Consider the following 17664-nt stretch of genomic DNA (forward strand, 5'->3'; position numbering starts at 1 on the left):
GTCCTGGCTGAATCCCCCCTGTAGCACGGAAAGTGCGGGGAGCCGGCACAGGCCGCATTGGGTTGTGCTGGCGAACTGGGGATACCGTGCGTAGAGCTGGCACAGGATATCCTGGGCCGAAGAGACGCACCGGAGGCCAGGAGCGCTGAGCCGGCACCGTCTTAGCTGAATGCCCTCTCTAGCACAGCAACTGCGGGGAGCTTGCACAGAGCTCACCGGGCTGTGGATGCGCTGAAGGCATGGTGCGCAGAACCGGATAACACGGTGCTTGACCGGTCACTTGCTCCCCACGGTAAGCACGGGGAGTTGGCTCAGGTCTGAACCCTGACTCCGCCAATCTCCCAGTGTGCCCCCCCCCAAAGAAATTGGGGGCTGCCTCTCGTGCTTGCTTTGTTGGTTTAACTCCTCACAAAGTCGCCATTCCGCTTTCGCTGCCTCCATCTCCTCCTTCGGATGGTGATACTCCCTGGCCCTTGTCCAGGGTCCTGCTCCCTCCAAGATTTACTCCCAGGTACAGTCCTCCTGACCACCCTGCTTGGTCCGTTGGTGGTGGGATCTTCTGTAACGCTCGTCGTCGGATGATAAATGACCGGACCAAGGTGCAGCGTTGTAGGCGTACATTTTCTTTATTAAAATGTACCACCCTGACCTACCAAATAGAGAATTTAAAGGATCTCTAAGGTCAGGGTGTGACAGATAGCCTGTAGATAGTCTGTAGTTCATCTACAGATGGTAACTCATTTAATGTGTACAATACTGTAACTTTAATACTGGTGTGCTAATCCTCTTTCTTTTGGGATGTGTACTAATTTAACATGGCTGTGACCTGGTAGAAAGGATGAAAGTGTGTTAAAGGGATGTGTGTTAATTGGCTCCCCAGTTCCACTATCAGGACCAAGCAAATACAGCTGGCCTCCTGATGCCATCAACCTAAATTGACCCTCCCAGGGCCGGATCCAAGCATAAGTCACATAAGCGGTCACTTAGGAACCCCGGCCGCAAGGGGGCCCCTGACACACACAAAAAAGTAGAATACACCAGGTGAAAGTTTTACATTTGGTTGTGCGTCAGCAGTTTTTCTCTTGTTATGTCAGTCGCTGACAGTCACTCAATTTGCCATGTCAGCAAACTATTTTTCGATTGGTAGTTAGTCTAGCCAGCTATCTAAACATGTAGTAATTATGGCAGAGTTATCTACCAGGTACGCAGGGCACATGCCCAGAGGCCATGACCTCCAGGGGTCCCCCATTGATTTTGTTACTCATTTTCACACAGATATCCTATTAACATGGCATAAGTCATTACAAAAATGTGTAGAATTGCAGGAAATTAGCTTTAAAACAAACAAAAAAATTGTCTCTCCACCTATTATCACTGCTGGGTGATTTAAAAAGTCATAGTCAATTGATCCATAATATAATAATACTCTTAGCAAAAATGTTTGTCTTTAACTTACAACCTGTAGAAACTATGAGAATAGAAAGGTTCAGAAGTTTTCTGTACATTTAAAAAAGAAAATGTACACTACCGACCAAAGGTTTTAGAACACCTATTCATTCAAGGGTTTTTCTTAATTTTTACTATTTTCGACATTGTAGAATAATGGTGAAGACATAAAAACTAGGAAATAACACATATGGAATCAAGTAGTAACCAAAAAAGTGTTAAGCAAATCAAAATATATTTTATATTTGAGATTCTTCAAATAGCCACCCTTTGCCTTGATGACAGCTTTGCACACTCTTCAATATAGCCACATAATTTTCCTTCCTCATGAGGCCATGTATTTTTGTGAGGTGCACCAGTCCCTCCTGCAGCAAATCACCCCCACAACATGATGCTGCCAGCCCCGTGTTTCACGGTTGTGATGGTGTTCTTCGGCTTGCAAGCCTCCCTCTTTTTACTCCAAACATAACGATGGTCATTATGGCCAAACAGTTCTATTTTTGTTTCATCAGACTAGAGGACATTTCTCCAAAAAGTACAATCTTTGTCCCCATGTGCAGTTGCAAACCGTAGTCTGGCTTTTTTATGGCGGTTTTGGAGCAGTGGCTTCTTCCTTGCTGAGTGGCCTTTCAGGTTATGTCGATATAGGACTCGTTTTACTGTGGATATAGATACTTTTGTACCCGTTTCCTCCAGCATCTTCACAAGGTCTTTTGCTGTTGTTCTGAGATTGAGTTGCACTTTTCGCAATGACTCCAACCTAAGTGTATGTAAACGTCCGACTTCAACTGTATATATATATATATATATATATATATATATATATATATATATATATATATATATATATATATATATATATATATATATATATATAGGGGATTGGAAATTATGCAGAGAATTACATTGATGGAAGCCACAATCTATCTGCAATACTAAAGCTGATCTACTCCCTAAAAATAAAGAAACATAAAAAAATCTCACTTAGGGCTCCCTAAAAGGTTAGAGCCGTCTCTGGTCCGGCCCTGGTTCCTCCACAAAACAAGATGATATCTTGGCTTATGGCTTTCATCACAGCCACATGTCATGAGGTGTGTTGTGCGTGTGTGCAGTCTGTGGGGGCGGTTGTATATGTTAGCAGTGCTGAGTGTGAAAATGTACTGATTATAACTTCAGATCCTCCCAGTGTCACTACGTGCAGTCCTGTGTTGCTAGACTAACCCCTCCATCCCTTTGGTTTGTGTAAAACTCCTGGGTGGTCCGTTGATACAGTTTAATAGGCACAGAGCATCTGCATATGGTACAGAAATAGACCTTATACAAACATGTCACGGGGAATGTGTCTCAGAGAACGTGGCAAGATTTGCAAAAATACACAAGTATTCTGTTTATACTAATGAAGTGATCTTTGTAGGAAGTAAATCAGAGTCGTCTTTTCCATTTGTTTGTACTTTCAGCCAAACAAATAGTTATCATCACCCGCTAACACATGCAGTACATATACACAAACATATACTATATGGATGTAGGTACACACACACACACACACACACACACACACACACACACACACACACACACACACACACACACACACACACACACCAGGGTAGGCTGCTGATGGGAAAACGACTCATAATATTGGCCGGAACGGAGCAAATGGAATGGCCCCTGGAAAACAAGTATTTGATGTATTTGATACCGTTCTACTGATTCCACTCCAGTCATTAATACCACGAGACCCTTCTCCCCAATTCAGGTGCCACCAACCTCCTGTGATACATACATGCCGACAGAGCCTCTCTTTCACATTCATCTGTCTTGGTAAGCCCTGTGAAAACAGCTGCAGGAAGTGTGTGAGACGTGAGATGTGGGTAGGTAGGTAACTCTGCTACGAAGAATCTTAGCATCTGTTGTTTAAACCCATAATTATCGTGCGCCTGTCCATTATTTTCTTCAGGCTACACCTGCTTTACCAGAGTTTCACACTAATAAAAGGCTTTTTGTGGCTTTTCCACTGCTCACACAGGCAGGTTAGGATGATGAGGTGTTGTTGTGGCAAGGCACCGGGTCATTTGGCCTGATTAGAAAGCATTGGGAATAATAACAATCCACTGAGATGATACTCACACTTCTTTATTGTTTTTTTGTTCTTCAGATTCAAACAGAATCTGATAGAAAAATGTCTTTGTCCAGATATATATGATGATGCTCTGCCATGGTGCCCCCAGCCAGGGAGCCAGGCAGGTGTGTCTGGTTTCAGTGGGCTGAGTGACCAAGCTCAGACAAGTGATTTTCAGTGTAAATAATTGAAGGAAGAGCGAGTGAGATGAGGCCCTGCTGTTCAAACAGGCACAGATCCTACTGTGAGCTGGACAAGGCCCTGAGGTTTATTAGCATGGTGGGAGATTGGTGTTTCTCTAAGATACATTCAGAGAGAAGCAGCTTCCTGTTCATCACTTCACCAATCACAGAATCTCAGTCAGAGACGTGCAGATAGAGAGATACATATGTACAGTGCATTCGGGAAGTATTCAGACCCCTTTTGAGGGAATATATTTGATGTTTACAGAAATGCTCCACTTAGTTCTGAAGCCTGGGTTTCTGGCGTGGTCACTGCAGAACTGTGTGGATCAGATCTGGAGGTCGACTGTGTAGAAAGGGGAAACGGATAGGGATAAAGGCCTTGACAGTGTGTGGATCTGATCTGATCTGGAGGTCCACTGTGTAGAAAGGGGAAACGGATAGGGATAAAGGCCTTGACAGTGTGTGGATCTGATCTGATCTGGAGGTCCACTGTGTAGAAAGGGGAAACGGATAGGGATAAAGGCCTTGACAGTGTGTGGATCTGATCTGATCTGGAGGTCCACTGTGTAGAAAGGGGAAACGGATAGGGTGAAGGCCTTGACAGTGTGTGGATCTGATCTGATCTGGAGGTCCACTGTGTAGAAAGGGGAAACAGATAGGGATAAAGGCCTTGGCAGTGTGTGGATCTGATCTGATCTGGAGGTCCACTGTGTAGAAAGGGGAAACGGATAGGGTAAAGGCCTTGACAGTGTGTGGATCTGATCTGATCTGGAGGTCCACTGTGTAGAAAGGGGAAACGGATAGGGATAAAGGCCTTGGCAGTGTGTGGATGATCAATGTCACTATGTGAGCTAGATCCCTAGAATTCGCCAGAGACAAAACAAAAGCAGAATCCTTCTCTCACTCTCTTCCTGCCTCAAAAAATAGAAAAATATCTTGTCCCACCACACCACAAAGCGTTGGGGAAACTTGAGCTTTGCTTTTGCAATTTCCCTCAGCCCAAGCTGGCTTAGCTTAAGCCCTTACCCTGTGCTCAGTGTCAAACACCCCCAAATGGGGAAGGGAAGGGGAACAGCTATAAACACTATGGCACTACAAGACCATATAAGATAAGATACAGTACTATTCCATGAATGAGGCCATAGCTCTTAAATGATTAGGAACGGCAACCAGTTAAAACGTGAGGCTGGAATTGAATACACAGGTATGTATTCCAGCCAGACCATGAGTTAGTGCCTCGCTGAACGACAAGTTTATGGTATGCTACAGACGTAGGATCTTAATTTGAGCCAGTTTGCTTCAGTGGGAAAATAATCCTGCAGCAACAGGAAATGTGAATTATTAATGTGTATTATAATTAATGGAATGTTTTTGTAGGGTCTGACATTTTAAAGACGAAATTACAAACTTTAGAAGCATTTTTAAAACTTGCATACACTTCTGTGCAGGAACATTCTCAGCAACAAAAGAGTGATCAAATTAAGATCCTACATCTGTAAAGTGCAACCATTTCGGTGGGTTGGGGTGGGGGGGGGGGGCGGGCATGTGAGAGAGCGTTATCCAAGTTGTTAGAGTTGGAGTTCTGCTTGGCAGATTTGTTCCTCCAATGCACCCTTGCCCTCCAACCTCCCTTCCTCTAAGTGGGAGGAGGAGAGTCAGGGTTCGTTTTTCACCCTCTTCATTTTTCCTCAATGAGACATCAGTCACCTTGTGTAGATTTGGAGAGCCGCCCCTCTCTAAGGGGTCCCCAAATTCAGCACAGATGCTTCCTGCCTCAGAGCAACACTTCTGTGGAAGCCTGGCCCTGGCACTCTACATATGACTGGGGGAGGTGGCATTTCATGTTCAGGAATGAGCTAGTCATTACATTTGTTTTCCCAGCATTGAACGAAACCATGTGGATCTTGATAAAATGGTAGAGTTGTAGACGGTTCATATTTGTGTTATTAATCGAGCGAGTCGAGGCAGGGATTATGGACATAGGATCCTCTCTGTGCCTTACTGTTCTTATAAAGCCAGAGTTTATCTCTCTCTCTCTCTCTCTCTCTCTCTCTCTCTCTCTCTCTCTCTCTCTCTCTCTCTCTCTCTCTCTCTCTCTCTCTCTCTCTCTCTCTCTCTCTCTCTCTCTCTCTCTCTCTCTCTCTCTCTCTCTCTCGAGGACTGTAGCCTCTGGAAGCTACTGAAGATAACTTTACAATCAGGGCTCCAAGATGACCTCACCATCCTACTTCTAGCTCTAGCTCCCCACTGTATGAACAGGAAATGGAGAGAGGAAAAAAAACTCAATGACACGGAGAAGTAACAAACAGATAACATGAGACCAATCTTTTCGAAACCTACATCATGAACATGATCACTGAGGATTTCAAGACGTATCCCAGAATAATAAAGATAATAGCAATAATCAGTGATGGAAAAAGTACCCAATTGTCATACTTGAGTAAAAGTACAGATACTTTAATAGAAAATGAGTTAAAGTAAAAGTAATTCAGTAAAATACTACTTGAGTAAAAGTCAAAAATATTTGGTTTTAAATATACTTAAGTATCACAAGTAGGTGTAATTGCTGTCATGAAGTTGGCCTGGGGTAAGGTTTATGACAGTCATAAATACCTTTTCCCCCCTTTTTCCTCTCTCTACCCTACTGATGTTACATTTGCAAACACCTTGGTTAACATAGAGATTCTGGGAACATCAGAAGGTGGGGGGAAATGAACTATATTCTGGTACTCCGACCAATTGAACATATGCGGTGGTACTTAATGAATATGATGTCAGTTCGGTTGTCATCTGAGACATTCTCATCAATGACATAAACTCTACAGTGGAAAGTCTACACATCAGAGTTATTGGATTCACATGGAATTGTTGTTCAATTTAAATGTTTGAATATGAAATTATTCGTGATGGGATGAAATGTGATTTTAGCTTCTAAAATGTGAGATTTGGGTTTTCACTGCTCAATCAGTGGCCCGCCCCTGTGAAGTGACATGGGTTATAAAACTTATCAAACACGCCCTCCACTCCCTTCCTATATAAAGCCTTGACGACAATATAACCTCCTGTTCCGAGGACGACGGTCCGATGTCAGAATGGTTCAGATAATAACTACAGAACGAAGCCAACATCAGCATGAGCTGTGGTTGCGAATGGTATGAACTTTGAACTCTTATTCACTACAGAAGTGATACCTCCTAGCGGTTGAGTTAGCAACAGCAGATGCAAACGCAGGTTAGGAAGGAACAGACACCCAACGACGTTACTACAAAGTATTCAATTTACCAGCTGAGACATTCTTCGAAGGACTCGGTTTGGCAACACGGCCTTCCATCTACCACCAACCTACCGAAGCGCAGCTCAGAGTAAATATTTATTGCATTTGCCTTTTCCAAATGGCCAGTAATTTAGAATGCATAAGATACTGTATTTACGATAGCACAGCTTCGCCCTTTGTTCCTCAGTATTCCCGCTCTTTCACTCAAACCCAGCCCCTTTTCTTTTGTGTAACCAGCTGTCATATCTGTTCCGCCCGCTAGGGACGTTTTCCTTTATGACGTAATTTGTAATCAAGTTATGATTTAATTATGTGTATGTGTAATTCTGTGTGATTAGTTAGGTATTTAGTAAATAAATAATTAAACCCAATTTTGCATTGCTGATTCAACTTGTTAGCCAGGGTTCGTGCAGATAACCAAGAATTTACAACTTTCAGATGAGACTGAATTAAGATGACGATTAATATTGACTGCTATTGATATAAAATATTACTAGGTCTTAAGAGTTTATTCGGAAGATAACAGCTCTATAAATATTATTTCGTGGTGCATTTACATGACTAGCTCAATCAGGTAATATTAATTACGGATAAATTATTTTATAGAATAGCATGTCATATCACTTAATCCAGCATAGCCAAAGACACACCGTTTCTAAATTGTATTTAAGTATCAAAAACAAAAGTACAAGTATAAATAATTTCAAATTCCTTGTATTAAGCAAACCAGATGGCACCATTTTATTTTTTATTTACGGAGAGCCAGGGGCACACTCCAACACTCAGACATAATTCACAAACAAAGCATTTGTGTTTCGTGAGTCCGCTTGATCAGAGGCAGGAGGGATGACCAGGGGTGGTCTCTTGATAAGTGCGTGGATTGGACCATTTTCCTGTCCTGCATTCAAAATGTAAGAAGTACTTTTGGGTGTCAGGGAAAAAGTTTGGAGTAAAAAAGTACATTATTGTCTTTAGAAATTGTCACGCCCTGACCTTAGGTAACCTTTTCTTTATATTTTGGTTAGATCAGTGCTCCTGGTCTCCAGTACACCTCCTTGGACCAGGATATCCTGCTCCGGCTCTGCGTACTGTGTCTCCGGTGCATCTGCACAGCCTAGTGCGTCCTGTGCTAGCGCCCCGCACTTGCCGGGCACAAGTGAGCATCCAGCCAGGACGCATTGTGTCAGCTCTACGCTCCAGAATTCCAGTGCGCCTCCACAGTCCAGTACGTCCTGTGCCTGCTCGCCGCACTCGCTCTGAGGTGCGTGTCACCAGGCTGGTACCACCAGTACCGGCACTACGCACCAGACCTCCAGTGCACCTCCACAGTCCAGTACGTCCTGTGCCTCCTCCCCGCACTCGCCCTGAGGTGCATGTCTTTAGCCCGGTGCCACCTGTACCGGTCCCATGCATCAGGTCTCCAGTGCGCTCCAGAGTCCAGTAAGTCCTGTGCCTCCTCCCCGCACTCGCCCTGAGGTGCGTGTCTTCAGCCCGGTGCCACCTGTACTGGTCCCATGCACCAGGTCTCCAGTGCACTCCAGAGTCCAGTACGTCCTGTGTCTACTCGCACTCGCCCTGAGGTGCATGCCTTCAGCCCGGTGCCACCTGTACAGGTCCCACGCACCAAGCCTCCAGTGCGTCTCTAGAGCCCAGTACGTCCTGTGCCTGCTCCTCGCACTCGCCCTGAGGTGCATGTCTTCAACCCGGTGCCATCAGTGCCGGCACCATGCACCAGGTATCCAGTGCGCCTCCACAGTCCAGGGCTTCCGGCGACAATTCCCAGTCCAGAGCTTCTGGCGACAGTACCCAGTCCAGAGCTTCCGGCGACAGTAACTTCCGGCGACAGTTCCCAGTCAAGAGCTTCCGGTGACAGTTCCACAGTCCAGAGCTTCCGGCGACAGTTCCACAGTCCAGAGCTTCCAGCGACGGGCCACAGTCCGGAACCTCCAATGACGGGCCACAGTCCGGAATTTCCAACGACGGGCCACAGTCCAGAACCTCCAACGACGGGCCACAGTCCGGAACCTCCAACGACGGGCCACAGTCCGGAACCTCCAGCGACGGGCCACAGTCCGGAACCTCCAGCGACGGGCCACAGTCCGGAACCTCCAGCGACGGGCCACAGTCCAGAACCTCCAACGACGGGCCACAGTCCGGAACCTCCAACGACGGGCCACAGTCCGGAACCTCCAACGACGGCCACAGTCCGGAATTTCCAGCGACGGGCCACAGTCCGGAACCTCCAGCGACGGGCCACAGTCCAGAACCTCCAACGACGGGCCACAGTCCGGAACCTCCAACGACGGGCCACAGTCCGGAACCTTCAACGACGGCCACAGTCCGGAATTTCCAACGACGGGCCACAGTCCAGAACCTCCAACGACGGGCCACAGTCCGGAATTTCCAACGACGGGCCACAGTCCAGAACCTCCAACGACGGGCCACAGTCCGGAACCTCCAGCGACGATCCCCAGCCCGGGGTCTCCAGCGACAGTCCCCAGTCCGGGGTCCCCAGCGACGGTACTGTCACGCCCTGACCTTGGTTATCTTTGTTCTCTTTATATTTTGGTTAGGTCAGGGTGTGACTAGGGTGGGTATGCTAGTTTTTGTATTGTCTAGGGTTTTGTATGTCTAGGGGTTTTGTAGGTCTAGGTAGTATGTATGTCTATGGTGGCCTGACATGGTTCCCAATCAGAGGCAGCTGTTTATCGTTGTCTCTGATTGGAGATCATATTTAGGTAGCCATTTCTCCTTTTGTGTTCGTGGGTTCTTATTCTATGTTTAGTCGCCTGTCTGCACTACTCATTTTAGCGTCACGGTTCGTTTTGTTATTTTGTTCGTTTTGTTCAGTGTTCATTCATTCAATAAAGAAGAATGTATGCATACCACTCTGCACCTTGGTCTCCTTCGTACGACGAACGTGACAGAAATGTACTGAAGTAAAAGTAGTCAAAAATATAAGTTGTAAAGTACAGATACCGCAAAAAACTACTTAAGTAGTACTTGAAAGTATTTTTACTGAAGTGCTTTACAACTTTGGTGATAATGTCAAGGATAAATGTTTAGTTGGAGTCCAGTTGTGACTTTTATGCAGTAGATTCCTGCCTTAATTTGGAATCCCCTGAAATGGAATGTTTTATGTGGTTTTGAAAATATGAAAGACGTTCTTCTCACATCTGAGAACCATTAGTCCAAGGAACTGTCAGCAAGCGGAGGATTCTTTCCGATTTCTTGGAATCTTGCTACATTTTTTTCGATCCCTTTCTTTCTTTTCATTTCTTTTTTCACTTCTGTCTTTTCACAGTTACAAGGATCATGGAATTTCTGAGTCCTTTTCCAGGAAGCCTTATTGCATGACCCACTGATTCCAAAGCTCTCCAAACATCACCCAACTGACCCTGCGCTCTCTCCCCTGCTTTCTCTCTCTCCATCCCCCTCTCTCTGTCTCCCCTCCACTGTATGTATTTAAGTCAGTAAAGGCTGCGTACAATACACCCTATCAGTGAGGGAGTCTCGCTCACGTGTGCGCTTCCTCCTCGAGTTCTCACAGACCCTACTGAAGACATGTAAGGCCTGTCCGCCCCAACATAAATGGATCAGTGTGTTTGTGTGCTATTTATGAGATGACACATTCTCATCCCCTGAACACTGCTCCCCTTTGTCTCACGTCACCTTCTTTGAAGTGCTGCATTCTTCTGACGCTGCATCACCGGGGCAGTGCAGCTGGCTGCTGGGGGCAGACAAAAGGATATCTAGATGAGGTGAGGCTAGGTTAGCCTCTTTCTGAAGGAGGATTGGCGGGAGGTGAGGAGGGATTTGGTGAAGACTTTTAGGAGCTGGTGAAGACTTTTCATTTGAATCAGACAGAGCAAGGTAAGAGCTGTGATTAGGATGATGTAAGGTGGCAGGGGTACCAAAAATAACCCCAGCCTGAAGCTCACTCACTTATTGGCCCGCCACTCAGATGTTTTCAAGAACACGCTGAAACAAATCAACAATAAAAAGACGGCGTGTTGTTGGTCAAATAGCTTTATGGGAAAGTTTTGTGTAGACGACTTCTGCCCCTCGCCACAAAATGGCCCCCATTTCCTCACCACATTGGTACCCAACAACACTCAGTAATGATCTCTCTGAATGGTTGGCTAAATCTCCTGGTCTGACCCCAACGGAGACGAGCCCCTTCTCTCTGACCACAGTTCTACTGACGAGGCCTCAAAGGACCTTAATTAAAGATGGCCGCTGTTTTTCCAGGGTTGTTTCCCTCTGTATTTTTTCTGTGAGGAGGGAAGACCATGTTTTAATCTTCCCGGGCCCTTACCACCAGACCACAGGATTCCCAGCTGGGAGCGTCTCCACACTCAGCCACGCTCCACACAGACCCCATGGGCTTGACCACAAACCCCAGGATGATGACACTTCCAAACCTCCATTCAGCCCCACCTCACCACCTCCCTGACCTTAACGCCACCCTTCTCCAAAACATGAGTTTTAGATTATACACAGGCATACTGATGGAGTGTGGAGTGGAAAGTTGTGGAACTATGTCATTCAATGGAGGATGGGTAAACTGTGCTCTTTAGTTTAGTTTTTTGTTTTGAGATGCAAAAATCTTGAGGCTTTGAGGATCTTCAATTAGGCATATCTTTGTCTACTATGCGGGAAAATAATAAGTTGACCTCAAAGACTTCCATGTCACTCACTCTCACACAATCAGTGTGTTAATTACGCGGGAACCAGGATGAGACATGAGCTCCCGTAAATGCCAAAAAAAGTCAAACTTTGGGGGGAGGTCTCAAAATAATGTTAATTTAAAAACTAAGCAATTTTGTACTGCAGTGGTATGAAAATAAAAGTTTATCCCAAATTAAACGAACACCCCCACCCACCTCTCTCATGATTTCAGCCATTTATTGGTGGGTGTGCACTGTGCACTGTTTGGATGTTAGAATTATTTTGGATTGGGCGAATGTGTGCATGAAGAGTACTTTTTGAAGTGATTTGTTTGACAATCATATGAAAACATCATGGCTGGTTGTGTTCATGCCACATTAAAAGGTCATACATTTTTTCCGTTAAATGGCATGTCTTACTATTAGGCCCATACATGTTTTACACACACATGAACACATAGGAGGTCTCGCAAAGATATAGAGACCCACCTTATTTCAACTTAATTTAAAAAAAAACATGTTACCCCATCTCAAGAGGCTACATTTAAAAAATGACTATAGTAAGTGACTATTATGTGCCAAATAAAGTAACAGGGTTGACTGATTCATCTTAAAAATTCCCTTTGTGAGAGAGGGAATGGAAGCTTGTTGTGTGCAACAGGGACGGGGCAATTGAATGCAAGCTTCACAAAAAATAATTATTTTTAAAAACATCTCTAGCCTGTCTGTCTACAGATATAGGATTTTAATTTGAGCCAGTTTGCCACAGCATGAAAATAATCCTGCAGCAACAGGAAATGTGAATTATTATGTGGATTATAATAGATTTTGTAGGGGTTGATACATTTTTGTAAGGGAAAATCAAGTCTGAAATTCTCCTGCAACAAAAGATTCTACATCTGTATGGGTAAGAGGGTTGACGTGTTATGTTCAGTTCACATTACAGGCTTAACCTTAAAATGACAAGCTGTTGTTTTTTTACCTTAAAATGAATCACTAATCCATAAAATAAAATAAAAATATGTTTTACCCTCTTACCCATACAGATGTGTATATATATGAATTTTGGCACTTTAGCAAGTCTTTATTCATATAAAAAAAATCTGATTTATAGAATTTTCCCATGTGGTCTATATTAAAGGGCACTTCATTTATAACATGCTTTTATTTTTTTTGCACAATTTCTACTTAAAATATAAAAGGGATGCAAAAGGCACAGAATGTGTAGAGTAATAAATGAGAGAGTAGTAGCCTTAGGGTCTGTTATACTGAATGACCCACTGATGACTGAGCTCCCCCATAAAGATTTGATCTAACATGCATCCAACACTTGCTCTGCTGAAACATCAGGGGTTATGCAGCTATCACATTTCAAAGGAAAACTTCACCGAACCTTTCTGATGTTTATGCAGTGACCATCAGAACTTTGACTGCCTTACATCAAAGCACTATGCTAGAGCATATTTTCTGTTGTTTCTGCGGTGACCAGCACTTGACAAAGACACAACACTGTGCACAGGGCTTTTACTGTTCCTCTTTTTTTTGCAAAAAAAACTACTAAAAACAATTTTTCCAGACATTTCCATTCAAAAGCGGTCTGGCCCATATAGGATGTGACATGTTGATTCATTCTTATGAGCAGGATGAGTAATGTGGGCTATTTATTCCTGCTGTGGGCCAGTCAGTGTACTGGTTGGTCTGAGTTATGTATTTCCTAGTTCAAGGGCCTGTCCTCTAAGCTCCAGGCCTCTGGTGCTCTCACAAGGTTCAGGCAGCACCGGGAGGGAACAAACTGGGCAAGGGACCAAGAATCTGCCCCGTCTCCATTCTTCCAACCCTTTTACCCTCTCTGACACACAACACAGGGAATCAAAACTGCTTGGGTCTCCAGAGCTATTCTCATGAGGGGCTGGATGGGAGTGCTGAGAGTACCTTCTACTTCTTTCCAGGGATCTGGCTCGGCCCGTATGTCATCCCTCATATACAGAGATCTCTGGGAAGCACCCCAGCCTCAACGCTCACTCTGCTACACCACCGGCGGGATTCCTGCTCCTGCTCTTTGCGAGATGAGGCATGTGTAATCTTTTGGTCTGGACGATGTCACACAAATAGCTTTTTCAACGTGGGTCAAGGTATCTCACGAGAGCCCTTTTAACAGTGACGTGCAGGGCTTCTAAAGGCATACCTTAACATGCAATAATAATGTTTAATTCTGACCATGCGCACCCCGTAAAAATATTCCCTCTGGATGGATCATAATGTGACTCTCCCAACTCAGTACACACACCATATGACCATACTGTATCTAAAGCACTACCATGTAGTACACCAAATTAACAAGATATCCACTGTTTCACTAGTTTAATAACCTGGTCTGGATCATCACCATACTGTACCTGTGTGATTTGTGGTAGGCGGTTAGGCAATAGCATGTTCTGTGAGTGTTATGTATTCTCCATGGGGCCCGATTCAGGGAATGGGGCCCAACTTGGGAAATGTACGCATTTCCTACACACGCCTTTCCTACACACTGTAGCCGTGGATCCCTTGCGTGCGATGTATACATGTAATGCAACCGCTGAAAACAAGTTTTGACCTCATGGTCTATGTAGGAAGTTTTGTTGAGCAGGCGTTTCAATGCCATGACAGAGGGTATCATGTCTGCTGCAGACGCAGTTGTTTAGCTTATTTCTCGAGTCAGTTATTTGAATGGAGTTTGGAGTGTTCATGTTTCCAAGTTTCAAACATGTTCTCAAATGCCATTGAAATGGAAGCAGCGGTATGAGAACCAGCACATTCTTGAGCATGCAATAAGGTTTTCCTCAGGACTAAATCCTTGTCGACCCGCAATGCTATCAGACTCATAATGCTCATGGGGCTGACATCACTGGTCCAAATGGCAGTCGTGAAGCTAATAGCAGTGATGCCCATAGCAAGTAGCTCAGGGATGTGCGTTTAAACAATACTTTGTAACTCCGAAGGGCAACATCTGTAAAAAAAAAAATAGCGCCTACTTGGTAGTGTATACCGGTGCTCGACCAGTCGGCGAAAGAAAACATCATCCACGACAGAGAACGGTTGATTTTCAAGGGCAATGAATTCCATTATCTTGGCATTAATGGATTTCACCTTTGAGTTGTCTCGCTGAAATGTTCTTACTCTTTCAAATGACTGCTCGACTTCAACTTGTTAAGTTGTTGGAAGTGTGCGCTTAGTATTTTTCTGCTGTTGTTCTGTGTAGCACTGTATTTTTTGTGGTGTCATTATGTAATCTACCTACGTTATATAGGTATGCACGCAGTGGTGTAAAGTGCTTAAGTAGTGTTTTGGGGTATCTGTACTTTACCTTACTATTTATATTTTTGACTACTTTACTTTTACTTCACTACATTCCTAAAGAAAAATACATTTTCCTTGACACCCAAAAGTACTAGTTACATTTTGAATGCTTAGCAGTACAGGAAAAAGGTCCAATTCACACACTTATCAAGAGAACGTCCCTGGTCATCCCTACTGCCCTGATCTGGTGGACTCACTAAACATAAATGCTTCCTTTGTAAATTATGTCTGAGTGTTGGAGTGTGCCCCTGGCTGTCAATAAAGTAATAATAAGGGAAATTGTGCCATCTGGTTTGCTAAATATAAGGAATTTGATGTATAGTATTTACTTTTACTTTGTACTTTTACTCAAGTATTACAATTGAGTACTTTTTCCACCACTCTACTTAAGTACATTTAAAATCTGATGCTTATAGACTTTTACTCAAGTAGTATTTTACTGGGTTACTTTCACTTTTACTTGAGTCATTTTATATTAAAGTATCTTTACTTTTACTCAAGTATGACAATTAAGTACTTTTTCTACCTCTGTATGCACGTCAGCTTTGACATCGGTTTTGCACATTGGCGTTAAATTAGACATTCGGTCAATGCCGATGTTGGCATTTTTAGCTAATATCAACCGATTCTGATATGCTTACCGATATAGCGTGCATCCCTAAAAAAAAACTGTTTTGGAGAGTCTTTAAGCACAAAATATATTGGTGAACCAAAAATACTGTGGTTTGATTAATCCTGAAAGTTGCCGATCCATTAATATTGTAAGGTGAGAAAAGTGTACAACAGGGATCCTATAAATCTACCCTAATAATCCTCACTAATATGGAACTGTGATGACAACGTACAGTAGTCATGACCGTGCGCCAGGTTCCAGGTTTAAACTGCTACGTATGGTCTGCGTTCCTAAATGATTCAAATAGGTTACATGTCCAAAATTATTGCACAACTTGTAATATGTTAGCTTAATATGATCCCCTATGGCTAGCAATCCTCAGGAAGAACCACACAAACGTGACAGAAGAAAGAAAGGTAACCTATCGATGTAATGGAATGATGCAACATGCAAGGAAACTAACACTAAGTCAGTGACAGTTATACATGCTTATAGGTATAACTGATGGTGGCCACCAATAGTGGCTAACCCTTAACACAATGCAATTTTTTAAAATACTGTGAAAAGTCATACAATTAAAACATTCTAGAAATCATTAATCAACTCGGTCGGTTTGGCACTACACTGTCATTTTTGCATGGCTACAGAAGACCATAGCTCAGCTATCCAAATGTCATCCCAAGTTATAAGGCCAGCATTTCATAAACTTGTGGAAAAAGTGATATATTGATATGCTTTAGTTTGCTGCCCATATGACTGGTTTCACATTTGTCTCCGTCGATCATAAGGTAAAATAGATCTGAAACTATTGTAATGTATATTTACAATCCCCTTATCCAAACAGCTAACTAATTTACCTACAGTTGAAGTCGGAAGTTCACATACACTTAGGTTGGAGTCATTAAAACTAGTTTTTTAACCACTCCACAAATTTCTTGTTAACAAACTATAGTTTTGGCAAGTCGGTTAGGACATCTACTTTGTGCATGACACAAGTTATTTTTCCAACAATTTAAAGTCAGATTATTTCACTTGTAATTCACTGTATCACAATTCCAGTGGGTCAGAAGTTTACATACACTAAATTGACTGTGCCTTTAAACAGCTTGGAAAATTCCAGAAAATTATGTCATGGCTTTACAAGCTTCTGATAGGCTAATTGACATAATTTGAGTCAATTGGAGGTGTACCTGTGGATGTATTTCAAGGCCTATCTTCAAACTCAGTGCCTCTTTGCTTGACATCATGGGAAAATCAAAAGAAATCAGCCAAGACCTCAGAATAAAAATTGTATATATCGACATAACCTGAAAGGCCGCACAGCAAGGAGGAAGCCACTGCTCCAAAACCGCCATAAAAAAAGACAGATTACGGTTTGCAACTGCACATGGGGACAAAGATCGTACTTTTGGAGAAATGTCCTCTGGTCTGATGAAACAAAAATATAACTTTTGGCCATAAAAAAGGGGAGGCTTGCAAGCCGAAGAAGCACGGGGGTGGCAGCATCATGTTGTGGGGGTGCTTTGCTGCAGGAGGGACTTATTGTGGGAAGCTTGTGGAAGGCTACCCGAAACGTTTGACCCAAGTTAAACAATTTAAAGGCAACGCTACCAAATACTAATTGAGTGTATGTAAAGTTCTGACCCACTGGGAATGTGATGAAAGAAAATAAAAGCTGAAATAAATAATTATCTCTACTATTATTCTGACATTTCACATTCATAAAATAAAGTGGTGATCCTAACTGACCTAAGACAGAAAATGTTTAATAGGATTAAATGTCAGGAATTGTGAAAAACTGAGTTTAAATGTATTTGGCTAAGGTGTATGTAAATTACAGTGCATGGAGAATGGTGTAATATCTATCAGGGGTAGTTAAACTATTTCCCTTGGTTCCTGCTGTACAATCCATACAGACAGTGGTGCTTTCACCCTACCCTAAGATCACATGGGGAAATGTGGTTCTGTTTAGCAGATTGAGGTGGTGGAGGGGGATGGAAGACAGTCAGTGAGGT

This window comes from Oncorhynchus clarkii, chromosome 5, assembly GCF_045791955.1.
Source record: "Oncorhynchus clarkii lewisi isolate Uvic-CL-2024 chromosome 5, UVic_Ocla_1.0, whole genome shotgun sequence".
In the NCBI taxonomy this organism is placed as follows: domain Eukaryota; kingdom Metazoa; phylum Chordata; class Actinopteri; order Salmoniformes; family Salmonidae; genus Oncorhynchus; species Oncorhynchus clarkii.